Below are 27624 nucleotides of genomic sequence, written 5' to 3' on the forward strand. Positions count from 1 at the left end.
TACCAGAGATGATTAAATGTCTCAGACATTAAGCTGTTTATATAAACCTATATAGTTGAAGATGGAAAACAAATGTCTTTGTTTATAACAAGATAGGCAACTTGTTTATCCAGTAGTGGCAAATTAGCCTACTTAACACGCTTTAAGTCACTTTCCCAGGACTATATTCGTCACCAATGTTGTAATTCCTAATAATTCAATTGAGAAATCCAAGTTATGATTGCAACATAACTTTTTTAGCAGAATGAACCGAGAACCCATTGAGCCCAAGTGTTTCGTAAACACAGCAAGGTGTGGTTTCTGTCCAAAAAGCGGTCAGCTTCCGTCTATTCACAGCAGACCATTATCTGCGCAACAAGAGACGGTGAGGGGAAGAGGTGCGCGGTCTGTCCTCTGTCTGGACAGCAGAAAAAAAACGACGCAAACTTGAATACTTTCTTCAAACATAAAAAAAACAACAACTTGGCAAACATGAGTTTGTACGGCTCAAACCAAAGACTGGCTACCGCGGGCCAGAGAAGTAATTCGCGACAAGATTTGGCGAACATGACGACTTCAGGTCGAAACGACGTGTTCGTCGGTGGAAACGGCTTCCAGGGAGATTACCAAGGACAGGGCACCATCTACACCTCCTTCTCCAGGACCTCCATGCACGGCGGGGGGGCAGCGAAAGCGCAAGTCCTCGGCATGGGTGCGGGCGGAGGTGGTGGAATGAAGTAAGTAATCACCTGTTGCTTTGAAGTTAGTTTTACGGAACGAGTGTGTGTTTGAATTTGCCATTAAACGTTCATGTTCTTCCTATAGATAACAAAATGCGAAACATAAACTGCACATTCTTGAGAAATATGTCAGCTGTGTCCAAGCAAAGCCATAAAATCCAGTTGGAAATGTTTTAGGGGATTATGTCGTTATCAGTGGGCTACTACCAAAAAGAGAAACATGTCACCAAACGGTTCCAATAAGGCCATAACGCCATTGAAGAGCACAACCATGTTACTGAATTCTGTAGAGCTAATTGTTGAGTTCAAGAACACAAGAAGTATCCTGATTTTCTAATTTGATTTCTTAACATGTGTTTCTAAATCAGTGGCGTAACGAGCCAACACCGGGCCCCTAAACAGGATTATCAAGGCGGGCCCCCCTACTACAGCACGTGATGACGGGGCAATGTCCACGAGTAGGCTACCATCAATAGGACAGGATAGGATCATAGAGACACAGCATATAAGAGATGAGATGACTGACAAAATCAGGAGTAGCCTACGCGCACCAACAACAACAACAACAAAAAACACTGGTGAATGTGCACCATAACACATGAAAAAACACACAAGGGCAGTCCCTCCAGGATTTCCTGGCATTTTTTTTGATTGTTGTGGCCCAAAATGACTGATTTCGCGATAAAAGTTGCGATGTCTTTTGTATGTTTGTTGCAATGAAGTTGCAGAAGACAGTGAAAGTTGCAAAAAAAAGTTTTTTGTATAGTTCTTTAAAAAAAGGAAACTTGTTTTGGGGAGAATAATAATTATTACTATTAATTAATTACTCTGGGTTGAGATTCCCTAGGAACCTTACCAAAAAGGCTCAGGATGCTGCAAATGTTGGTATAACATTCATACGGTTTAATAAAGTACTTATTGAACTTTAACTTAGCATTGCACTTCGGTAACGAGTGTAGCTGTCCTCAATTTAGGTCATCCTGTACGTCTCATGTCCGGTTTTTCCTGCATCCACCGTGTGTGATTTTGTGTGTGTGTGTGTGTGTCAGTCGCGCTGCAGAGATCAGACAGGATGTAAACAGCAGCAGCTTTCAGTGACTTTAGAGTGAAAAAACATTAGAGGGTACATTGATGTTAAAATGTTTACAGGTTGGCAGGACGGTCTGAAATGTTCTGCACGGTCTTTCGTTGTACGTTTTGTTGGTAAATGTGAGATGTTCGAGTCACACACAAGAGAACGGTCTCTGAAACAAGGAAATGAATTTGACCCGTTCTCACTCCCGCTTGGTCAGTGGCCAAATGCGATAGGGGGGCCCCGGCTGTCAATCAATATCTTCCAGTCACGCGGGCCCCTGATTGGTCCGGGCCCGTAAGCACCGCTTACCCTGGTTACCGATAGTTACGCGTCTGTTCTAAATACTCCTAGGTCACTCCTGATCTGTTTCATAATATTCTGAATTACAGGAACTACATGAACACTCCCCTTGAATGTCCTCCCACTGCTATCATCCATCATGATGTCAGTGTCTAATTTATAACAGTGATGTCTGTGACAGAGCTTTTCAAACTATTTCCATTTCTGTGTGGAAAAAAAACTCCCAATTGCTTAACTCATGATGAACAGAGGTTAAAGTAAAATACAGGATGTGCATGGGGGAGTTGCAAACTCTTTAAAGAGAGAAAGTCAAGAGTTGGTTGGTGTATTGGTGACCCTTTGGTGACCTGTTTCCATGTCCATGTGAGTTTGTGTTGGGATTAAAATACTAGTTTATAATTGTTAAAGGATTATGCCTCATTAGAAACTACTTTGGCCTTTCTTTGATTTTAACACTTTATTGTTGTTGTTATGCCATGTTGTTCATTAAGAATGTTGGATCAGATAGTATTCATTTTAGTTTCCATGAAATCCAATGATCATTTACAAGCATTTACCAATCTAGTAACTTATTAACTATATCAACAGTATCTGTCTTTGAAACAGTATAATCAAAACTTAAAAAAACCAAACAAATAAAACAAAGCTAGCTGTACATAGAATTGATTGATTAAAACACGTATTACGAGCTCTGGAAATGTATTTTTTTGTTTTTTGTCCTTATGTGTAGTGTCCAGGTAATTCAGCAAAAAGCTTTGTTCCTGACAAACCAGTGCCAGGAGTTCCTGCAGAGAGCGACTATGATATTCCAGAGTGTAAGTGTAGCACACAGATTACACTGAACATAATTGATCCCAAGTGTTTGTTTTCACTTCTAGTGGTAATTGGAATGGCATTGACTTCATTGTTATAATGTTTTCTGTTCACACATCAACATGATGATGTCATATCAGATTTAAAAAAACAGATATCATCATCAGTATAATTTTGCAGGTGGCTAGAGTTCAGTATCTATACTGTGTGATTTTTATAGGGGGGTCCAGCCGTGGAGGTAGACAACCTGTTGATCATGGCTGCAGAAACCATGGAGCAGATGAAGGTCTATGGCAGAGAGCTGCAACAAATGCGTATACCTAATGACATCTTCAGAAGGTAAGAAAAGAAAAGTGCAGTGTGAGTTTGTTTGCTGTATTTTCATGTTGGCATTTGCACGTGTTCATTCATGACTGTGTATATGCATTCTGCCCACAGGTTAATGAGTAAATTTGCCAATATTTGAGGTCATAGAGTAGCATCTTAATTTCATTTTGTAGTTAAACCAAACATTTTAAAGACAAAGTTATTCTGAGGAGTTATGTGCTCTCTGAACATTATTGTCATTCAGCTGTATTTGCCAAGATGAGCTCTTTAAGCTCTTAATCCATCATTGTGCCTTAGAAGATTCACAAAGTATTTTCCTTTTTTTGTACAACTCTACAGCTTAGAACAGTTCCAGCACTTGCATGGTGCTTTGCAACAGCAATTGGTCAGTAGTATGACCATACGACGGAACAGAGGCAGCGTGGGTTCCCTTGAGGGGGGGAGGATCTTCAATGATGCCATGGCCTGGATTGCCCAACAGAAGGTGAGCTCTTCATACGTCAGAGACTTTTAAGAACATTTAAAAAAAACAAAAACATATATGGCTAATGTGTCTGATGCCTTCTGTGACAGCATCATCCACAAACATCTTGGCAAAACTCCGTGACCAAAAGTTTTTTGTAACCTGTTTGTGCAGAATGAATAGCTGCACCTGCATGTGTGTGCATGTCTGTATACCTGGGTGAATTAGTGTACTGTGCAGCATTTTGTATGTGAAGGGAGGAGGAGTAGGGGGAGGGGGAAGTGTGCACTATCATTTATTCTGACCTCCTGTAACTGAAACCATCAGGACACACTGCCAAAACCTGATCCGTGAGTGAAAGAGGCCTGGGGGGAGAGGGGGTGAAGAAGGATTGAAACAAAGAAGAGGAAAGAGCTCTGCCATTTGAGAAAGAGACGGCGAGAGAGAAATGCAGAAAGAGAGACAGAGTTGGGAAAGAGGGAGGGGGATAAAGACGCTGGGGGGGCAAAAAGAAGTAAAGGAGTGTGATCTCTGACACTCTACGCTGAGTCAGTTGTTATAGGACAGGGTAGTTCAGCAGAACTGTAACATGCTCATGGGGAAAAAGTCATTCTACTCTCTACCTCCCCCCACTCTCACACCCAACCAAAAAACACACCCTGTCATTCTGTCAACGCGTCAAGCCTCACCCTTTATATTTAGTAATTAATTTCCTCCCTGTCATCTGGTGTAGAAACATTTCTTATATATTTTTTTCTGTGACAGCCTTTGCACTTTAGGTATTTGCTTTTTTAAAACTCCAAAACTGGGAACATATCACCTGATGCACTACTGCTGCCATTTTTACTTAGTGTCTCTATTTACTGTTTACTGTTACGTTTTTAGTTATTGTACCTACAGTCCAACATATAACTTTGTTGACCTTTCTACTCTGGACATTAGCTGTACTGCTGACAATCTCTTAACAGCCAAGTCATGTGTAGCTTCAGTCAAGAAGGAAAAGGGAGTGGTGAGAGAACAAAAGCTTTGAGAGAGAGAGAAAAATGCGAGTTAAGAGCAGGGACTGGCTGAGGTCTGTTTGCCTGCAGAGCTCTTATCAAAGCTAAGTGAGTGCTGCAAGCGAGGGGAATAGTTGGGATAGTTTCCTGCTTAACAATGGACTTAATGATTATATGCTGCCACCTAGAGGACAAAGAGTGAAAGAAGTCAGGGAATTGATAGCAGGCAGACTAGTGCATGTGTTGAGATTTAGAATAATATTGCCTTAATTCTTTAAGGAGGGCTCAGTGGGTTTTCTATTGTTGAAAAAAAACAAAACATAACAAGACTAAAACAATGAGTTGATTATATGAATAAGGATTGCCTGTGTAGCTAAAGCCAATAAAGCTTAGTCTTCTGTGCTCCAGAGCTTCATTGTTTTCCTAAAACTATTAAAAAACACATTGATGAGCCACACCGTTGCATTGCATGACATGTTGCACATGTTGTTACTTTGAGTCAATTCCACATACAGTACACTGTCCTGCAGACTAGAGCACTACATGTGTATTAATTCGCAGCTGAAAATAGTCCCCAAGAAATGCACAATTAACTCCTGTTTGAGTAGCATTTGCTAAACACTGCAGTGCCCAGGTGTTTAGGAAAATTACAGAGATTTAAGAAAAAAAGATTTTTTTTATTTGTGAATTATTTTAAATGATTTGTCTCTTTGGTAGGAATAAATAGGCTTAGGGCAGAGTTCCACAGGTAGGAAGGGCAGAAATCATTGAGAGATGGATTATGCATTGTTTGTTTTTCATGGAGTTTGTTGACAATAAAAAGTAATGATGCCTTATTCTTAAACATGTTTATATATACAGTATAAATATATTATTTCATGAACCATTATACAGTAACGTTCTACAAAATATGTAATTTTGCATCAAATGAGGTTAATTTTCACGTTGTTATTGTATGTGGAAGTTATTGCATTTTAAAAGGTAATAAATATTGTGATTCTGCATCTTGTAGCGCATGATTGAGACAGCTCCATGGGGAGATGACTCGAAACCATAGAAAAGCAAATCATAACCCAAAACAAAAACCACAGCTCCATCCAGAGGAGCCAAGAAGTAGACCGTGCCAGAGATGAACTGGTAAGTGGTCACCCTGTTTTCCTGTTTTGAATCTCTTCTCAGTTGCTTCTTTACTTTGGACTGGAGTCTTTAGATCTTGTTTGTTGAGGAGGATGGTCATCTATGTGTCATGTGTACAAAGGTTTTGTAATCCTATTTAAAACTGAGCAAAAAACAAAATCTTGTTTTTTGTAGAGGGGCGACAAGTACAACCTTTCCATCTTGGAACAAGAATGGGAAAGCTTACAGGTAGAACCAAACTCTTTAACAAAAATGGTATTTTTTTTAGATTGTCAAAATCAGTGGCACCATTGTAACTTTTTATCAAATTCATAAATTTACATTGTGTCTGTCTCAGAAAAATTTCCCACAGCCGTGTGGTTCAGCTGCGAGAGCTTCAGGGCATCATCGGGGAGATCTCCCGAGCCATTATGTGGGTGAATGAGAGAGAGGAGGAAGAGCTTATGTTTGACTGGGGAGACAAGAACATCGACCAGTATATCCCTAGGAAGCAAGAGAGCTACTCAGTAAGGATCTCTGTCTGAACTGTTCTTTTTCGCCTGGTTGGATGTTTCTGTTTTAGTTTATGGCTGGGATTATACCCTAATAATTGATATGTTTTTATTACATATACTATTTAATCTCAATTAAGTATGTTGGCTTTCAGAGTCCAAAGTCTAGCCTTTTGGGTCCCTTACTTTCTGTTCTCCTGACAGGGGCTGATGAGGGACCTGGAGGAGAAAGAGAAGGAGCTAAACAAGCTAAAAGGGAAAGCAGATGGACTTGTGAACAACAACCACCCTGCATCAGATAAGATTGAAGTAAAGTGTCTGGATGTTTTCCTATCCTAAAGAGCAAAGTGTTTATTGGTTTTGTACTGATGACTTTGTGTGTGCCCACAGGCCTACATGGACACCTTACAGACCCAGTGGAGCTGGCTGCTGCAGATCACCAAGTGTATCCATGTTCATTTGAAGGAGAATGCTGCCTACAGCCAAGTAAGCGCTCAGTTCAGCTCTAGCTCTTATACAGGTAGAGCACTGTATGTCATCATGTGAACACTAATCAAAGCTTTTTTGCTGCCCTCTTCAGTTTTTCAAGGAGGCCAATGAGACCTATGCGAAGCTGCAGAAGGAGTGTGAGACTATCCGAAACAAGTACACGTGCGACAAGAACACCCCACTGGATAACCTCACAGAACTCCTGAAAAACCTAGAGGTATCATTGTACTCTTCTGCACTTCTTCCTGCTGGTGTGAAGCACAAGACATGCTCAAACTATTGGTTCTGTTGTGTGACATTATTTTTTAGAGACTAAATAGAATGTCTCTGCATGTCTGCGTTCAATCTGTAGAGTTTTGAACTTTGAATGATAGTTGCAGTGGCTCATTTAAAAACACAAGTCGGATTTTTGCATGTTCACAGAAAGATAAGGAGCGAGTCATGGAGAATAAGAGGCAGGTCCATAGTCTGGTCACCAAATCTAAGACCATTGTCAGGCTGAAACCTCGCAACCCTGAGGATAAGAGCAACAGCCGTGTCATTGTACAGGCCTTATGTGACTTTAAACAAGACCAGGTGGGATATATGCTCTCTCAATACACACACAAACACACATGCACACAGACACAGAGTAAAAAGTGGAATATTACAAATATTATTTTCTTCTGTTTATGTGTTCTGTTTTGTGCTCCAGATAGGGATTTTAAAAGGGAATGAGGGCATCCTGAAAGATAACTCGCAGCGCAGCAAGTGGCTTGTGACAGGACCTGGAGGTATGGACATGTTGATTCCCTCTGTGTGTCTGCTGATCCCTCCACCAAACCCGTTCAGCATCGGCCTCGCCGACAAGTAAGAACCATTCAGTCAACGTAGACCAATGTAGGTCTGGGGAAATCCTGTTCAGATATTGGTCAGAGCAATTAAAAATGTTCAGATCACGGGGATTTATTTTATCTAATAAATATATTGGATACATACAATTTCCCAGAGCTACATAAGAAAACAGGCTTTCTTTTGGGATGGTATATTTTGCTGACATTGTCCAATAGATTCTAAAAGATTTTTTATAAGCATGAGAGACAAGAAATAACCAATAACCCACAAAGGTGCAAGTAATCATTCAGATAAGAGAAAACAGAATATCTGCGTTTGCTAAAAATTACATTATGTTTATCATGTAGTGTCTGCGTAGTAATGGCTTTTGCTGGTTACTAGGAATGAGCAGTATTATGAAGCCATCATGAGCATCTGGAATCAGCTCTACATCAACATCAAGAGTCTCATCTCATGGCAATATTGCCTCAAAGACGTGAATTACATCAACTCCCTCACTGTCAACATGGTAAGATTACAATAACTTATTCTGAGTTTTCCTGTTACAATAACATACCAAGCAAAACTGAATTAGATTCAGTTTCTGTCTTATCTGAAACACTGTCTGCAGGAATTGGCTCACTTCCTGTTCCTTTTGCTTAACCTGACCCCTCTCCATTGTCTTGCAGCTGTCTAAAATGCGTCCCGACGAGTACCGCAATATCATCAAAAGACTGGAGACTCACTACCAAGAGTTCATGCGTACCAGCCAAGGTTCTGAGCTGTTTGGGGAAGAGGAGAAGAAAACTATGCAGGGCCATTTTGATAAAGCCCAAAGCTACTATGATACACTGATTATCCAGCTGCCTGCTTACAGTGAGTGTCAAATGTCTTTACCTTATCCCTAAATTGTCAGTCCACTAAATTTGCAAAGATACTGCTGTTATTTTCCCACTTTAATCGATATTCTTAACATTTTCCACCAACCAATAAAGAGGAAGAAGGGGTAAAGCCTGACAATGTCAAGCCCCCCTGTCGTCCCTGGTCCCTGTCCATCCTCCCCCAGCCAGTTCTACCATCAGCCTTACCCTGCTCAACAGTCTGCAAGAACTTCGACGCAGGCTGGAGCTGGCTGAGTCCGGTCTCACCAGTCATCTACACGTTCCCCTGGGGGACAACAGTGTGCATGAGTGCTCGGTGCACATCCAGAAGCTCCAGGTGTGTAACTTTTTGTTTATTGTTCTATCTGATGAAAAATTAGGTTCTTCTTTGTGACAAAAACCCATTTCAAAATGGGCAAAATATAGATGAAATATAATGAGCTCTTTGTAAAACAAAAATAAAACAAAACATGCAATTTTTCTTTCTTGTTTCATGCTCTGTGAGAAACAACTGATTATGCTAAATGTAACTTATTATGACATATTGATATCCAGACTGTGCACCAAGACTTGGACTCCATTCATGATGAGTACCTGCGACTAAGAGAAAAGATTATAAAGCAGCTGGAGGGGATACCTGCAGACTCCGAGCATGCCAAGTTCCTCCGCTCAGAACTAGAAATCATCAACCAAAAACTGAGAGGCCTGCAGGGTCTCTACACAGCCTATCTTCAAAGGTACATTATTTAATTTAATCACATCTCCTTTTTATTCCTATTTATCCCACAATGATTGAGAAAATACTGCACAAATAAAATAAATACTGGCACTGGAATTTGTGGCAACATACAGCTTTACTGATTATAGACTAAAAATATATTTTTTCATTAAATGTAGTGAAATTCATAAGTTCATTTAATGTAATGGCTTTGTGTCTTTAACAGGCTGTCGGCTCTTATGGCCTTGCTCCAGAGCCTTTTCCAGGCTGAAGATATCATTAAAGTCAATGAGGCCCGGCTGACAGAGAAGGAGACCACCTCTCTGGACCTTCGAGAGGTGGAAAAATATCGGAGCACACTAAAGGTCTGACACACCTTTTATATTTAGTTTGAACTGCAGTCTCTTGCTTTTCCAGTCTCAAGACATATACAAACACTCACTGAATCCTTTTTGTCCTCTCTGGGACAAAAAACATGGCTGAGATTCCACACATGGGTCACATGACAAAACCCAGTGGTGGGAATGTAAGACAGTATATTTATACAAGTACTGTACTTGAGTTGAGGTACTTGTACTTTACTATTTCCATGTTTCTATGTTATACCACTATATACGTGTACACACCACTACAATCCAGTTAAAAATAAAAGTAGTAATAATCCAATATAAGATGGCATAATCATACATATTGTCAAAGCGCCCACCTCTAAATGTAAATAAGACTTAAATAGAATGTATTGTTACAGTTGAAATGTTTTAAACTATTTTGTGATTTTCTAATCAAGCAAATGAAGAGTGATCTGGAGCAAAAAAGAGACCTGCTGACAGCTATGGAGTCTGACCTGGCTAAAGCAGTGCACTGGAATGGTCAAATCTCCGCGCCCTTCCACAAGTGTGATGTGGACTTGTCCAAGTACTCAGACCTGGTGGGTCAGTTGTCTGACCGCTGGCGCCGCATCCAAACCCAGATTGACAGCAGGTAGGACAGTCTGTATATGTACACACATTGCTTCAGTACCTGTGAATATGTCTTCACATCCTCCATTCGTCAGTGCTGGTAAAAACACCCAAAAAAAATCCTTTCATCCCTTCCTCTTCCTCCCACTCTTTCCTCCTCAGAGTGTGGGACTTGGAGAAGCAGGAAAAACAGCTGAATCATTATCAGCAGAGCAGCAGTCAGCTGGAACAGTGGATAGACAATGCCAGGAAGCGCCAGGACACCCTTCAGACGGTTAAGCTCAGCGACATCCAGACTCTAATGGACCACCTCAACCAACAGAAGGCACGTCTTTCCTTGTTTACATAAACATATTGCAATCATGTAATGAAACTTTTTTTAATTGGAAATATCCATCATTTACAATTTATTGAGCTTCTGACAGCCGTGAACTTTGGTGTAGGTGTGTGGATTTTATACATCACACACAGCACAGCAGCAGTGTAAAGTGTTGCAAAAAGTGTCAGTTTTTCTCAGATGATTTATGGAATTCTGCTTACTTTCCCTTGAGACCAAGAAAATTAATTTGAGTAACTGCTTATTATAATATCATTAACATTGTTGTCTAAGAAAGTAATGGATGTCTGAGAAGAAGCACCAACTGGACAGTGTCATGCCAGATTAAATCAGTGATTTTAATGCCCCCTTTTGACTGCACAGGCACTTCACACTGAAATTAAAGGAAAGAAGGAGAAAGTAGAGGTTGTGCAGAAAAAACGCAGACACCTGTGCTACCTCCATAAAGGTAGGTTGTCACTTAATGTGCACCGTTTTCTTTCATTTTAAAACATTTTTATAGATGTTTACAAGCTGATGAACCGAAGGCACACATTGTACAAATAATGAAGTCCATGTTGTGTTGTGGGTTTTTTAGGACTATGAGCTGCAGCTGGCTTCCTACGGTTCAGGCCTGGAAACTCTGCTTAATATTCCTATCAAGAGAACAATGCTGCAGTCCCCCTCTTCTGTGGTCAGACAAGAGGTATGAGTGCTGTCTCTCCATTAAGTCATAGTAAACCAATTTTCATTTAGATATTAGTTATTACACATTCAAGTTATCATTATATGTTGTATATACATACGTATAAATTATACAATGGTTATTTTCTTTTGTATTATGAGCTCATGTAATACAACCAATTTAAATGTTAATCGCCTAATTGCATCCGTCATGTAAAGAGCTCACCGGTATGAAATTAACTCATGAACATTTGACATCAGTATTCATCCACCTTTTTTTAACTCCCATCAGGCGGCTGACCTCCAGTCCAACTACATAGAGCTACTCACCCGCTCTAGTGACTACTACAAGTTCCTTGGGGAGCTACTGAAGAACATGGAAGAGCTAAAGGTAGGTGTCGGATTTGTATGATGCCATTTAAGACATCATTAAAAGTCGATAATACTGTGTTAGTAAAATAAATAGTATGATAAAAAAATAACATCAGTGAACAAATTAACAATATGAAAGTAGTTGACTGAGGCTCTTTCTGCTTTTTGTCAATGCTCTCAGATCAGGAACACCAAGATCGAGATGTTGGAGGAGGAACTAAAGCGCCTGAAGGACTGACCTCCAGGACCGTAACCAGAAAAAACAAGTCTCTCGAGGATGCTTTGGCCCGCTACAAGCTGGACCTCACTCAATCACGAGAACAGCTCATTTCTATGGAGGAAGTGAAGAGAAACACAGCAATACAAGTTAGCGTTACCAAGGAGAGCCTGGACAGCACACACAACCAGCTTCAAGAGCTCAACGACCAGCTGACCCGCATTAAATACCAGCTGGATGAAGAAAAGAGGAAAAGAATGTTGGCAGAGGAACGCTACACCAGCCAGCAGGAAGAGTATGAGGTGGCTCTTCGCCGCAGACAGAAAGAACAGGACGAATTCAACTGGACCAAAATTGGCTTGGAAAAGTCTGTGAAGGACAAAGACCATGAACTGGAGAGGATGAAGATACTGCTAGATCGAAGAAGCGACTCGTCGACGAAACGCTGAGTCAGAAATCTCAAAGGTAAGAACACAGTGCACCCAGGAGGTTAATCAACTTAAGCAGACATACGAGACACAGATCCACGTTACCAAGACCACAATCCTAAAAGCCTCACAGCAGAAAGAAGAAGACACAGCAGAACTGAGACTGCAAGTTGACAGACTCACTGTCGAGAAGAGAGATCTAGAGGAGGAGCTGAGGAGACTGAGGCAGTCCATTGCTCACACAGAAGAGCAGAAAAGCAGAGCAGAGCAGGAGGCCAGCCAGCAGAGGGCCTCAGTGGTACAAGAAACAAGGATGCGCAGCGAGTTGGAGATTCAGCTGAGAACACTCATGCAGCAGGGAGGACAGGATGAGCTCAAACTGAAGGAGGCCATCAAAAACAACCAGGAGAAGTCCAGGCAGATCAGCATGCTAACATTTAACCTGGAGGAGGAGGGGAAAAAGAGGAGAGCTCTGGAATTGGAAATCCATCACCTGAAACAGGCTGAGGCAGACCTGAAGGCAAAGAACACCTCCTATCTGGAGTCCATTAACAAGCTTAAAGTGTACGAGCAGGAGATCAGCATCACCCGAGTAGAGCTGGAGAAGCAGACCAGTGAGAAATCCCAGGCTGAGCAGAGTACTGTCAGGCTGCAGAGCCGTATCCGAGAACTTCAGTGCTCTCTGAATGGAATGGAAGCAGAGTTGGAGAAGCAAAAGAAGTCAACCCAGGAGGAGTTCACACGTAGAAAGAGAATGGAGGCAGAGTTGGAGAGGATGACCCATACTTGCAGAGAGCACACCACCACAATTAGCACACTGAAGTCTGTCCAGCTAGAGACTTCCAACTATGGAAGGAAGTATGAGCAGGACATCAGTGCCCTCCAGGAGGCTCTGGATAAGAGTCTAAATGAGCATAAAGTCACCAAGCAAGAACTGGCAGCTGTCACGGCTGAGCTGAGGACACTTAAACAGAAACTCCAGCAGGAACAGGCTCGGACTCTTGAGCTCAACCAACGCAATGAGAGCCTGTATAAGACCATTGAGGAGAAGAGCCGCCAGCTTAACGAATACACTACCGAGATCGAAAAGCTGAAGACTCTGACGCAGAACCTGACCAAGGAGAGACTGAGGTTGGAGGAGGAGCTGAGGACAGTTAGACAGGAGAGAGATGAGCTGAAGCTTAGCAAAGCCACTATTGATGGAGAGAGTGCCACTCAGATCTCAGCCTTGCATGTCCAGCTTCAGAGTAGCACCAAGAAGACAGCTGAGCTCCAGGCTCTCATCAATGACCTGACCAAGGAGAGAGAAAAGCTTAAATTGGAAACAGACAAATTCCAAAAGCAATCAATCGAGGTATTTTTGATGGCATTGAAGGATCCTCTACACATAATTTAACTAATTGTTGTCTGCTTTTGCATGGATGGCTGCATTAAGACTAAGCATTATTTCAAACTGGCCCTGTTATATTAGTGACACCTGACTTATTTTAGGAGTTTTGCTTGAAATTCACTTGCTTACAAATGGTCTTGCTTTGACATGCATTTTGTTCACCCTTTTGACTTTGCATATTATGTGACTGACTCACATGATAAAAACTATCTCAATTAATCACTGCATACTAATTAATGTATTACATATATGTACATATCTTTTAACATACAGTATATACATTATCAATTGGTTCAACCAGTACTGACAACCGATTGACATTTCTTAACATTCAATTTGCCTGTGACTTTACAAATGATGAACAACTGTATATGTTGATAGGCTCTTAACAACATGCTGTGTAATTAGTTCATTAGAGTTGTGGCTCTGCATAGTCTGCTTTTTTTTCTCTGTGCATCACTTATTGGCATTCCTTTAAAGACATAATGATGTGTTTTCTTATTTCTCCCCAGACATCCATGATGGTGCATGATTCCCAAAGCCAATACAGTGAGCTGCTGCTGCAGAGGGACAGTTTGCTATCTAAGCTTAAACTGCTGGAGCAGGACAAGACTCGTCAGCAGCGCACAGAAGAGGAGCTCACCCGCATCAAGCTCACACTAGAGACTGAGCTCCGCAACAAACAGCGGCTGCAGGATGAAAAGAATGCTGTCCTCAAGGATTTCAACTACATGAAGAGCCAGTACGAGCTGAGAGACAGCCAGATTAGGCAGTTTGAATCTGACAGAGACAAGGCTGAACGAGACAGGCTCTCCCTGAAGAATGAAATTGAAAGGCTCATGCGGGAGCTAAAGAGTGTAGAGGAGAGGTTCAAGAGCCGTCTGTTGATCTCTGAAAAGGAGGCATCAGAACTGGCTCTCAAGAGAGATGCCCTGGAGAGAGAAATACACAGGCTGCAGCAGAGACCCAGCGCTCAGGCCAAGCAGACCCAGACAGATGAGAAGGTCCCAACAATCGATCCATCCAAGCTGATATTTGATGGGGTGCGCCGCAAAGTCACAGCCCACCAGCTTTGTGACTGTCATATAATCAGTAAAGCCACGCTAGACCAGCTCCTAAAGGGAAAAAAAGAGCGTGGATGAGGTAGCTCTGGACATCCAGCTCAGTCTAAAGGGTACCGGCATAATTGCTGGCATGACATCCGCTTCTCAAGGGAAAATGCCATTCACTAAAGCAAAAAACAAGAAACTCCTCAGCCCGGAGAGTGCCCTAATGCTCCTGGAAGCTCAAGCTGCAACAGGCTACATAGTGGACCCCGCATTTAATGAAAAGATGCCTGTGGATACTGCCTGCTCAAGAGGGATTGTAGACACAGAAGACAGAGACACCTTGGCGACAGCTGAAGCAGCTAGCACAGGCTTCAAAGATCCATACACTGGCAAAGTGTTATCTGTAGGCCAGGCTTGCAAACAGGGCCGCGTAGACAAAGTCACAGCCATCCGCTTGCTCCAGGCTCAGGAGTCTGTTGGAGGCATATTAGACCCTGTTCTGAGTGTGTTCCTTCCAATAGATCTGGCTTTGGATCGCAATCTTATTGATGAGGAGCTCTACAGGGCTTTGGCCAAAAAATCCCACCTGCTACATGGAGCCAGCGACAGGACAGAAGATAAGCTATAATGACTTAAGGAAAAAGTGTATAGTGGAACCTGTTTCTGGCTTGCTTCTGCTCCAGGGTCCAGAAAAGCCCATGACAGTAAAGGGTCTCCGTGGTGAAGTCTCTGTTACAGACCTTGTCGACTCTGAACTGCTGGATGAAACTGATTTGATGAAGCTCAAAGAGGGCAAGCTCACCAGCAGAGACATTGAAGACAAGCTAAAGTCTTATCTCTATGGCTCTACCTGCATTGCAGGGATCTATGACGAGGCCAATGACCGAATAATGCCTTTGTATCAGGCAATGAAGGAAGGCCTGCTCATGAGAGGAACCACCCTGGAGCTTCTTGAGGCCCAAGCTGCTTCTGGCTTTATTGTTGATCCAGTCAACAATGTGTTTTTTGACAGTAGAGGAGGCCTCAAAGAGAGGCCTGGTAGGAAAAGAGTTCAAGAATAAGCTGCTGTCTGCAGAGAAGGCAGTAACTGGATACAAAGACCCATCTACAGGAATGACAATCTCCCTCTTCCAGGCTATTGAGAAAGACCTTATTGAGAAAGGTCATGGAATCCGTCTTCTTGAGGCCCAAATTGCCAGCGGTGGGATTATTGACCCCAAAGAGAGCCACCGTATTGATGTTGCTGTTGCCTATAAAAGGGGATACTTTGATAAGGAGATGAATGAGATCCTAACTTATGAAGGAGATGATACAAAAGGGTTCTTTGACCCTAATACTAAGGAAAACCTGACATATCTTCAACTTAAAGACAGGTGCATAACAGATCGCAAAACAGGCCTAATACTCCTGCCACTCAAAGATAAGAAGAAGCCCCCAGAAGTCACAGGAGAGCCGTACAAATATCCTGCGAAAGAGGCGAGTTGTGATCGTTGACCCAGACACTGGGCTGGAGATGTCAGTGAGGGAGGCCTATCACCGGGAGCTAATTGACTATGACACTTTCCTGGAGTTGTCGGAGCAGGAGTGCGAGTGGGAGGAAATAACTATCAAGGGGTCTGATGGCTCTGCACGTTTGGTGATAGTGGATAGGAAAACAGGAACCCAGTATGACATCCAGGACTGCCTGGACCGCGGTGTCATTGACCAGAAGTCTTTGGATCAGTATCGCAGCGGAACGCTAACCTTGACCCAGATTGCTGACCAAATAACCAGCAGAACCAGCAGCACAGAGATGAACATTGCAGCCATCAACGTTGATGACATGGTCACCTGTAGCAGTCCCACCCAGGGTGCACCATCTTCTCCGACCGTCCGTAAACGCTTCAACAGTATTTCAATCACTGTTTCTCCCCCTGAAATGTTCGATGACCAGAGCCCTGTGGCTGCTATATTTGACACAGAGACCTTGGAGAAAATCACTGTGTCTGAAGCGCTCCGAAGAGGCATAGTTGACACTATTACAGCACAGAGACTACTGGAGGCCCAGGCAAGCACAGGTGGTATTATCAACCCTGCCAATGGTGAGAGATTGTCACTGCAGGATGCTGTCCATCAGAGTATCATCGATGAAAGCATGAGCGCTAAGCTGAAACCTGCCCAGAAAGCCTATGTTGGTTTTGAGGATGTGAAGACTAAAAGAAAGATGTCTGCAGCAGAGGCAGTGAAGGAGACATGGTTGCCCTATGAAGCTGGCCAGAGATTTTTGGAGTTTCAGTACCTGACAGGAGGCCTGATAGAGCCTGGCACTGAACGTCGCATCACCATTGAAGAGGCTATCCGCAGAGGTTGGCTAGATGGTCAAGGGGCACAGAAGCTTCAGGATTCACGGAATCACCAGAAGAACCTGACCTGTCCCAAGACAAAACTGAAGATCTCCTACAAGGAAGCCATGGACAGCTGCATGGTGGAAGAAAGCAATGGTATGAAGATGCTGCAGGCCTCCTCAATGTCCACCAAGGGAATCAGCAGCCCTTACAATGTTTCTAACCCAGGGTCACGCTCTGGGTCCAGGGCTGGTTCCCTAGCCGGTTCCAGGAGTGGATCTCGTAGAGGCAGTGTGGATTACTCCTCTACTTACAGCTATAGCTTCTCCTCCAGCAGTACCAACTTCAGCTCTAACACTCTCTCTTAATACACAGCATAGAAGGAGTGAAACTAGAGTAGTTATACCCAGCCTGTGGCGTTTGAGTGCTTTCGTAACAGTTTGCTTTTTCTAAATGTCTTTCTGCTACCTGTGAGATTTGGGGAGGTTTGTTTAAATACTGAATCTAATTGTTTTGGGTGATTTGGTGTTTCAATATTATACTTAATGCAGGTTATAATTAATGCTGAAAGAAATGTTAAAGGAAAATATTTTTTCATAGCTCATTTTAATATGTGGCTTTGTTTTAGAATGTAACATGTAACATTTGTTATTTCAAAATATGCTTGTTCACCTCAGCTTTAGCATGCAGTCAAAAATGCTAGTTTTTGCTCTTAGTTTTTTTGCAGCTTGACGTTTATGTTTTCATTTATGTTTTGGGGGAAAATAATGTTTTTGTTAATTGCAAATGCTGAGGTTTAGCTTAAAAATGTATTGATCACTAAAACGTTATTCTCACATGATCGAAAATAAAGTTGTCATAACAATTTCGACTCATTCATTTACTCATTAATTCATGTACTAGCTGTATATCTGTATTGTGCATAAAAAAGCTGAAGCAGTTCCCTGTATAAGGAGAGGCTCCGCAGTATCCATTGTGACCTATGGATGGCGCTAATTGTCATGCTAAAACGGTTTGAATGCAAGCCTGTTTGCCGTCTAAGCAAAGTTGTACCACAGAGGTAGAAAACAAAATTGTACACTTTGGTTATAGTGTAATATTAGCAGGACTGTGATGTTGGAATTATTAACATACTAAACCACTAGCAATGCAGGAGCTGTTTGTATAATGTTTGTATAGCCTCGTATAGCCTACCTATATATAAATAAATAAATAAATAAATATAGGTACTGATAACCAAGAATTACATATAAAGGATCAAGCATGTTTTTCTTGTAGCCTAAATATATTTTAACTGCGTGTCCAGACACCTCGATCTGGAAATTAAGACATTTTATTACAATAGATAAACCAGATGAGTATCATTTGAACAATAAAAGGCATTTACGAAGTCATTATACTTGGATAGGTCAAGTGCATTTCGGCCAAAACAGGGTAAACCCAACTATTATTGCTAACATATTTATGTAGCCCATATTATACCAGTGAACCAAAAAGTTAAAAAGAAATTGACATAATGTACAAAGTTTTGAACATAAACATACATAAAGGGCATTATAGCCCTTTGAGGCAAATTTGTGATTTTGGGTTACATGAACAAAACTGACTTGACTTAACACACAGCCTATTAGGCCTAAATGTTTGATTTGGGTGATGCAGCCTATAGTAGGAAATGCAAAAAAAAACATAACAATAGGCTAATATGTTTATTACTATGTGATTAAATGTCTTGGGTGGGGGGGGTTGGAGGAAGTCTGGGTGAGAACAAATGGAGACAGGCAGAGGGAGGAGGCCGCAGAGAGGGGAGGTAGGGTGGAAGGGGGAGGGAACGAGGGAGACAGCCCTAGCGGCGCAGTGGGAGGACTATCCCATGCCAGGACTTGTGGCGGCTGTAGCGGCAGCACGGACTGGAGGAGGAAGTTTGCTGGGGGGGGCTGAGCAGCAACAGCAGGCAGCAGAGGCAGCAGTAGTAGTTCAAGAACCGAGCAAAGGCTTCCATTTTATCACCGGCAGCCACAGAAAAGGCAAAGGGGAGCACCGGGTCCAGCTGAGAGCACATTCCAGCAGAGGAAAATGAGCCTCCCACCCTGCACTAAGCCTGTATGACGGGCTGAGCTCGGCTCTTTGATCAGGACTTCACCCCACTCTTTCTCTTCCTGCAGCTCGGACTGACAAAGGGACACAGAGGAGAAAAAAAAAGAACCACAGTAACGTTACTCGCTTTCAGGTCGAAAAGGTAAGCGATGTCTGAACTTTTCCACGTCAATCTTTAGCTGGGAGGGTTTTTTTAAAGTCTGGCTGGTCAGTAGCCTACTTAAAAGCAGGATTAGACTTCCACACACTGTATTCCCTCTTTAGCTCTTTGCTTAGTCACATTTCATTGAGTTTGCCCATTTATTCAAAGTGCAAAACAGGGCACTGCACTCTGTATTTACTTTGGCTCAGAATCCTACTAAAACCAGGGGGTGTGTGTGTGTGTGTGTGTGTTTGTGCTCCAGCTCCTCCAGCAGCACTCTGAAGTCAGAGAAGAGACTCATTCAAACTGACAAAGCACTGTGTTTTTGTTTCTTTTCAATGTGAAAAAGTATTATTTAGAGCTTTTGAATTGAACTCCCTAAAGCTTGGCTTGAACTATTTGGGTCTTTTTTATCTTTTAAATGTCTTTCTCAATGAACTGTGTTTTTTTTGTTTTTTTGTTTAAATATAATGGCTATAATTTGGGGCTCCTTGGTGTTGTGGGCTCTGGTGTACTGTTGGCCTTTTAATGTGAAACATATGGGGCCATTCTTGTGGAAGACTTGTAACCAGTAGTCTGTAAAGTTCCAAAAGAAACCTTTTGTTGACTGTTTGGACTCCGTAGTCAGTGGATAAATGATGGAGACAATCAGATCGAGAGAGTATGGCTTTTTTTTCTTTGAGCTACAGCTGCTGTGTGGTATTTGTGGCCCTAGGGCTATGCTTCTCAGGCAGCCATTGTTGATGACATGTACAAGCGTCCTTACATCATAACAGCTACAGCCATCTTCACCTGAAAAATCAGTCCTTCCCTTGCATGGAAATCAGACACACACCTGCAGTTACACCCTCTTGTGCACCTTTCTTTCAAGCAACATAAACCATGCAGGTTATTTCAAACATTTTGCAGGCTAAACTCTTTCAAGATTAGCTTTAATTACAGACCCATCGAGGCAGGAGAAACATTTTTGAACTGGCAATTATAGTTTTTGTTGGTGGTTCTATTTTGAGGTCAGAGTCGTGTGAACAATATCTTGCCCCTCAAGGCGAAATAAATGTGTGACAGAAACCCAAAATGTCAGGCAGTAATTACAAAGCTCTGGTAGGGTGACAGATGAATGGGGATCCTGATAGTGTGGTTTGGACAGGTGGGTTGGCAGAGGGTTGGGGTTGTGTACCATAAGAAGAACGCTGTGATCTAACCCTGGGAGGAACAGCATGGACAGAGCACTGGGGCATTTCACTTTGTCACAGCAGTGCCACGGCCACTTGGCTGACATGTGTAAGCCATTAAACGGAGAGAAGGATACCTGGAGAAGGAAGGAGAAAGAAAGCAATAAAGAGGGGAAAGAACGGCAAGAAAGAGGGGAAAGAAAGAGAGAGATGGAGAGAATGAGAGTGCGAGAGTGGGAACGTAATCCATTTTGGAACGCATTCCACTATGACCTTGGGATAGAAAACGGTAATTAGGGAGTACTTTAGGAGCCTTAAGGGTGCACAGATTTGCCCAGGGCTGTCATTTTTTTATTCCCTTCAACATATCTCATGAAAATGTGTGACAAATACACGTTAGAGTTCCAGAGTTACTAAATAAACTTACTAAAATTACCCAGCTCCCCCCTCCTGTGGCTTTTTTTTCAAAAGTTCTCATGGTTTTGTTTATTTCAGTTCTTCAGCAGTGAATGGGTGTCAAAGGCACAGCATAAACATACAAAGTGCCTGACAGGAAAAGGTCGAAACAAACTGTGGCCTTGTCCCTCTCCGGGCCCTTCAAGCAGCATGTTATGTCACTGTGGACATGTTATCCTGCAGTATGAGGCGTGAGCTCTTGCCAAGTGTGAATACAAGCCAGTTTTGAACAGTGAATCTGATGGTATCAAGGTTATTAGGTGTGATGTGAATGCTAAATACCAAAAGGAGGTGGAGGGGGGTGCTACAGCCAGATGACAAGGGCACAAATCTGTTGTGGTTGTTCCAGTCATTTGATGAGTGGTAAACAGGCATTAATTGTTCTTTTCATGTGCTGGGCAACCAAATAAAGAAAGTTAATGTGAAGAAACGTAGCCACATTTAGTAAAAATGTTTTTTTTTTGTTTTTTTTGTTTTGTTTTTTTTACATTTCCATTCAGCAGTCACCCCACAGGCAGCCAGACTTCTTGAAGCATTTATGGCTCTTAAGGTGTTACTGTGGTTTGCAGACAAACAGTTTAGGGGATCATTAATCTGTCCAGAGTCTCCCAAAGAGACAGAAGTGTACTGTATGTGTGGCTGTATTTTCCACAGGTGCCAGCTCCTACATGCTGGGTTGGATGAGCTTTATCACCCCACTTTGATTTCGACCTCTATCCGTAGCTGTAGCAGCACTGCAGTGTATAACAGAGAAAGTTTGTGTTGGGGTTTGGTGCTCTCTTTTTTTTCTCTCCTATTCGTGAGGAATATCAGCACACCCATTTTTCATTTCAGAAACATAATTTGAGTTTAATGGACCTATAAAAAATATTTGAGTTGTCATAAAATGGAAGCTGGAGCCAACAGAAGCAATTCAGTTTGATTCCGGAGTGTGTAGGGAGGGGGGGGTGCCTCGATTGCTTTCATATGTGTGCAGACGTAATGTTTGTGGACATTATAGTTATTTTTAATTGATTTAAAACTCATTGCTTCTCATACTCATTTGCAATCTATTTAAATATGGATTAGTCCATTAGATTTGATTCTCTTATTTGGTAAAACTAGACTAAAGTTGGGTTGTTGCAGCTTCTCTAATATAAGGATTAAATGCATTTCCGCTTCATAACATTGAATCCTAGTTGGCTTTGAGACATTTGGTGGTCTTTGATAGTAACGTAATGAGAACTTGTCATTATTTTTTGACATTTTACAAATGGAGCTGCTACTCCCCGCGACCCGAGCCCGGATAAGCAGATGAAGATGGATGGATGGATGGATAGATTTTACAAACTCAACATTGAATCAAAAAAAAGAACTGCTATTTTGATTGATGACAAAAATAAAAGTGGCAGCCCAAATGTTAATTAAAGCTTAACTCGCTTTTTTCATTGTCATTGCAGCAGTGTTGATATCCACATCTCATGACGTCTTTAAAATCCTTTACCTTTTTTTTAATCCTTTACCTTAAACTTGTTTTTTCTCTTATTTAACCAATACTCTATACTCTATTTCCTCTTCCACTGGTTGGTACAAATATGTAAAAAGCAATCTGCGCGATGGTGGCCATACTGAAATCGCTAATGGAAAATCCATTCGCAGAGCTGTAGACAAGTAGAAACCAGCCTACTCACATACAAACAAACTTTTTGCGTAAATTGATTCAGTTGCTGTGGTTCAACCCAAGGCTCTGTAGAGTATTTATTATTTGTGACAGACAGGCATGCAACGTTTTTGCCAACTGTTACCACCACAGTGCACTCAAAAATGAAAACAACTATGAGGTCATGATTTAACCCTTAAGGTCTGTCTAACTGATGTCTAGATTTTAAGACAGTTGTCTCTGCAGTTTATGTCCTATTACATGATGCTGTCTTCTTTCATCACGTGGTTCAACTGCTTCTACAAAATGGAAGATCCCATACAATACAGGCCAGGTGAAGGGTGTGGCTCCTAAAATAGAATCAGGCTTCATCTCAGCACTTCAATATGCCTTCTGGTTCTTTCTTCCCTGCATTTCTTTTATGAATAAACAGAATGTTTGATGAACTTATTTTCAGCGTTCTGGGTGATTGAAAGAAAGGCATTTGGAGCTGGTCCCAAGTGATGGTCATGCATGTGTGAACGTGGCTGACAGCACCCACGCAGCCTAGTCAAGCACTTACCTGAGGGGTTGGAGCTGGGGTAGCCAGACACACCCTAATCCCCCAACATCCTGACCTCGGTAAACCTGTCGCAGCTTGTTCACAGTAGATCTGGCAACCCATTTTCTCGAATCTCTCTGCCTACCCCGCTCCTCTACCAGCCTTGCTCTCCCAGTGCCATGGGTGGGCTCGGGATTGTAGTTCCTTGGCACTGCGTATTCTGCCTTTGTGAGCTAATGCTGCACCTCAAACCAGGAACAAAAGCAGTCAGTGCAAATTAAAGACCAATTATCTTTAGTGCGTGCTGGGGCAGGTCACTCATGTTAGGTTGAATGATGAGTGGGAGAAGTGAGAGGTCTAGTAGAAAAAAGGTTGTTGATTACTGCAGCATTGCACATGAATGCTTCATGACAAATTAATAAGCCGCACGATAATGTTTAGAATTTTTTACGATTTATTTTAAAATGTGATATTAGCTCGTTTTGTGCATCTTTATGGGTTTTATTTGAGTTAGTTGAAACCTTTATTTCTCTTTGTTTAGTTACCTTGAAAATAGTTGTCAGTTAATAGTTTGACTTTTTAAGCTTTTTTACTCTCTTGCAGAGAGTTAGATTAGAAGACTCATATCTGTCCTTTACATACTGTATAAAGCTACAGCCAGCAGCTGGTTAGTTTAGCTTAGCTTAGCTTAGCGTAAAGTCTGGAAACAGGGGATAACAGCTAGTCTAGCTCTGCCCAAAGGTAACAAAAACAGCCTACAGCACGTGCAAAAATGAAAGTGGGAAAAAAAACACAGTTGTGGTTTTACGGAGTGGTCACGTGCCAGACTATTTCTTGACTTAAGCAATTAAGTAGGAAGTTACTGCGCCCGGCTAAGAAGAAGAGTCGTTTCCAGATGCTAACCTTAGAATTTGTGAAAACTCACGCGACACTCGCTGCCCAACACCCTATGCTCCTAAAGGCAGTGACACACCAAGCCGATAATCGGCCGTCGGACAGTCTGGCGAGGTCAGTGACTCGAGTCTGTTCGGTGTGTTCCGTGCCGTCGTCCGTCGGCCTTCATTTTGGCTGACCTGACATGTTGCGTCGGAGGGCGGGCAGTCGGACTTCATGACCAATTTAATTGGTGGAATGCTAACCCGGAAATGACGAGCGGGATGAGCGTGACCAGAGTCTCTCAAAATTGGATGAAAATCTTTTAAACTGATCTTTGTCGATCTGAAATGAAGGCAACTGCATGGCCAATTTCTCGCTTAAAATTTTTTCAGAAACACGTTTCGGTAAACTATCTTAGTAAAATATGAGATCGTATTCTGAACGAGCCGCCATTATTCCCCGGTTGAAAAATCCGGGAGCAGCCAGACCCACGTGACGCGTTCATCCAATCAGCTGCCGGTTTTCATTTTTTGGGCGACAATACAGATTAGCGCCGCCTCATGGAGACGTATTACATGGTCAAGTCGGCGTCGCTTCGGTGTGTTCTGAGGCACTTTTTGGACCTTGGGGAGCCGAATGATCAGTCCGACTGCCTTTTCTGCCAACGGTCGGCCGTCGGGTTAGTGTGTCAGGGGCTTAACCTTAACCATTCAAGGTCCATGCCTAACCTTAACCATCTGGTAAGACTCTCACAAATCTTGGCATACCATCTAGACACGACCGAGAAAGGCCAGCACCGGCTACTGGCAGTAACATTAAGCTTCATTTTTACTGCACAGACATAAGAGTGGTAACAATCTTTTCATCTAACTCTCGGCAAGAAAGCAAATTAATAAGTGTATTTCCCAGTGTCAAACTTAAAAAAAAAAAAAAAATACACCTAAATGAATTAAGTACATTCTTTCACACTCCTGGGTCACATGGAGGTAAGGTTTGACACTGGTACTTTGACACTTCCAAAACATTACTAAGCCTTCTTCCCATGCCCCTGCCCTGGAGAGACACAGAGCCTAAGTACTGGCCGACCTGTTCATTAATTTCCCATTAGTCAACAGTTTTTCCTTAGAGTCTCGGGGGAAATAGACTAACCCCGCCATTAGTTCCAACAATCCCTGAGGACCTCTTCCCCCCCGCTCCCACCACCTCTACCAACACACACACACACACACACACACACACACACACACACACACACACACACACACACACACACACACACACACACAAACAAAACACCTAGCCCTGTTTCCCCGAGTGATGACCTCTTCATACACATGGCCTCTTTCATTCCGCTCTGAGGGTTGGTTTAAGCCATGCACTGTCGCTGGTTTATGGCTCCCTCTCTGGCCCCCTTCAAAGTGTTGGGCTGTAGCCTGCAGTCATTGCAGACTTAATTGACGGACACATTTTTGACTGTGGGTCGTTTAATCACAACAAACAATTGGAGTCATTTAAGAAGGATGGTGATATCTTTGGCAGCTTAAGGAATGCATTTCTGTTTGTGGGAGTGTGTACTTGTGTTTGTGTGAAATCTGAAACATGTATCAAGCGCTATTGATCAGTTATCTCTTACAAATGCTGCAAAGGAGTATAGATCAATTTTTTTGAAGTCATTGACATACAGCCTAATTCTGGCTCACTCAAAAGGTAGGATTTGGTTTGGTTTGCTTTATTGACAATAATGGTATATATATATATTTATAAAATATGCAATAATAAGTACTGATAAAATAAATAAATGAAATGAAAAAAATAAATGTTAAAGTAGATAAAATAGAAATACAAATAGAAATAAAAAATACGAACTATGCAAGAGAAATTAAACTCAAAACTATAAGGCAAGCAGTACCTACAGTGTACTTCAACTAATATTGCAATAATGTTCCAAGTGAAGTGACAAAGTTGTGTGATTAGTAGCCCCAAAGTATAGTATATGCAATATGATCCACTATAACAGCATACACCAGAATAATATATTATATGATCACGTAATTATACTTGATCATATTGTTTGTCTGTATGGATATAAAAATATGACATAGTACATGCAGTAATGTAATAAAACAGTATAACATAACATAATATACAGTATAGAACAGCAATATAATAATAATATCAAATATAATCTAGAATAATATATAATGCACAATATAATACATGTTTATATGTATTTGTTGTGAAATATTTGCAAATCAGTCCAACAATATATCAGGTTTTGTCAAGGATTAAAAAAAAATACATTTTAGAATAGTAAATGTTTGTATTCCATAAAATGTCAGTTAATAGTTTAAAACCTCAGTCTTAATATCCTACATCCTAAAATAACAACTTTAAATTGTTTCTTTTGTTCGACCAAATACCGGAATTTATTAATTTGACAATCATAAAAACAGAGAAGCAGCAAATCCTCACAACGAATAACCTGGAAACACAACAAACATATTTGGCACGCTCGCTCAATTAAAACTATTCATTTGTTTGAGTTATTGATTAAGCGACTATTAGTGTCGGATCTAGTGTTGTCCGCAGTCAACGCACGCAGAGCATACATAGATGACTAGATAAGAGAATAAGGCCTGTGGATGTGGTGGTGTGAGACAGGCTCTCCCCAGGCCACCGCTGCAGAAATGTGCATGGCCATGAGGTCACAGGGACACGCCATCACTCAGGGATTTACAGCAACTGGTTGTAACCGGAATTCTTTGAACGTTTTTTTTGTCTTTGTCATTGTTTCTCCGACTGACTGACATTGGGTACTAGATTGCTGGTTTTCAATTTGTTGATACCACTGCACTGTATCTCTTTGTGCAGTAGAGATAAGTGGCACTCATCTCTCATGTTAAAAGGCCTTGATATATTGTTTCATTTCAACCTGTTCACAGTTCTACAGTGTTTGTGACTCACACTGTTAACCGTTTCTGCACAAACAAGACACCCTCTGTCATGCAATCTGAAATAGAGGCCATTCTCTAAAGATATCTGTAGCAAACCTGGAAACAATGACTAAAGCTGAGGACTTTGGCCTTTTTAGGCCATCAAATATTGACTTGAGCAAAGTCACCTGCTCTAAGTGGGAATGGTGTGAGGTTATTGAAGGGCCTGAGCCCTGAGTCTCTGCTTTGATGTTTTTTAACAGTAAGCCGCAGGATTCAGGATGGAGGAGGGATATGAACTCGACCTGACGTACATCACAGAACGTATCATCGCTGTGTCCTTCCCCCCGTGGCTGCACAGAGGAGATCTACTCTCACAACCTGAAGGATGTCACACGAATGCTCAAGTCCAAGCATGCAGATAATTACCTGGTCAGTGCTTGTCCGTGTGCTGCTCGCTGTCTCACCTTGAAATGTCAAAGCTGAAGTGTCAAAGTCCATACAGTATTGATGTCAGGGCTGATGGGCTTTCATGGGATATTGATCTCAGAGTGCATAGTTAATTGTTCACTCAACCTGATGTAAGAATCAGTGTTAAAGCATAATGTAATAATCTTAGAGACAACATTTTTGAGTCATGGGCTGTCTTGTATGTTCTCTTTAGATTATCAACTTGTCAGAGAAAAGACATGATCTCACTAAAATGAACCCCAAGGTAAGTTTATGTGACATTGTGTCATCTACATAAAATAAGCACAAATTAATAATAAAAAAGTCGTAGCAGGATGAGTATATATATATATATATA

At 41.8% G+C, this 27624-nt stretch overlaps 2 pseudogenes across 2 annotated transcripts in view; both read left to right on the forward strand.

The window, feature by feature from the left end:
- Positions 1-320: 320 nt before the first annotated feature.
- LOC144526425 (desmoplakin-A-like) lies at positions 321-17828 on the forward strand (annotated as a pseudogene). The gene is made up of 24 exons (XR_013502752.1): positions 321-716; positions 2825-2909; positions 3128-3246; positions 3574-3718; positions 5708-5832; positions 6007-6060; positions 6171-6338; positions 6528-6632; positions 6714-6809; positions 6904-7029; positions 7236-7388; positions 7507-7661; positions 8028-8154; positions 8315-8501; positions 8621-8843; positions 9062-9243; positions 9451-9589; positions 10012-10205; positions 10346-10508; positions 10884-10968; positions 11098-11205; positions 11476-11574; positions 11737-13554; positions 14103-17828. The product of XR_013502752.1 is annotated as a desmoplakin-A-like (transcript).
- A 991-nt stretch (positions 17829-18819) lies between these two features.
- Positions 18820-27624, forward strand: part of LOC144526430 (tensin-3-like) — a 37342-nt pseudogene continuing 28537 nt past the window's right edge. The window contains exons 1-3 of the transcript XR_013502754.1: positions 18820-19199; positions 27080-27248; positions 27481-27531. The product of XR_013502754.1 is annotated as a tensin-3-like (transcript). The remainder of the gene's footprint in view (positions 19200-27079; positions 27249-27480; positions 27532-27624) is intronic.

The sequence above is a fragment of the Sander vitreus genome, chromosome 12, assembly GCF_031162955.1.
Source record: "Sander vitreus isolate 19-12246 chromosome 12, sanVit1, whole genome shotgun sequence".
Classification (NCBI taxonomy): Eukaryota; Metazoa; Chordata; class Actinopteri; order Perciformes; family Percidae; genus Sander; species Sander vitreus.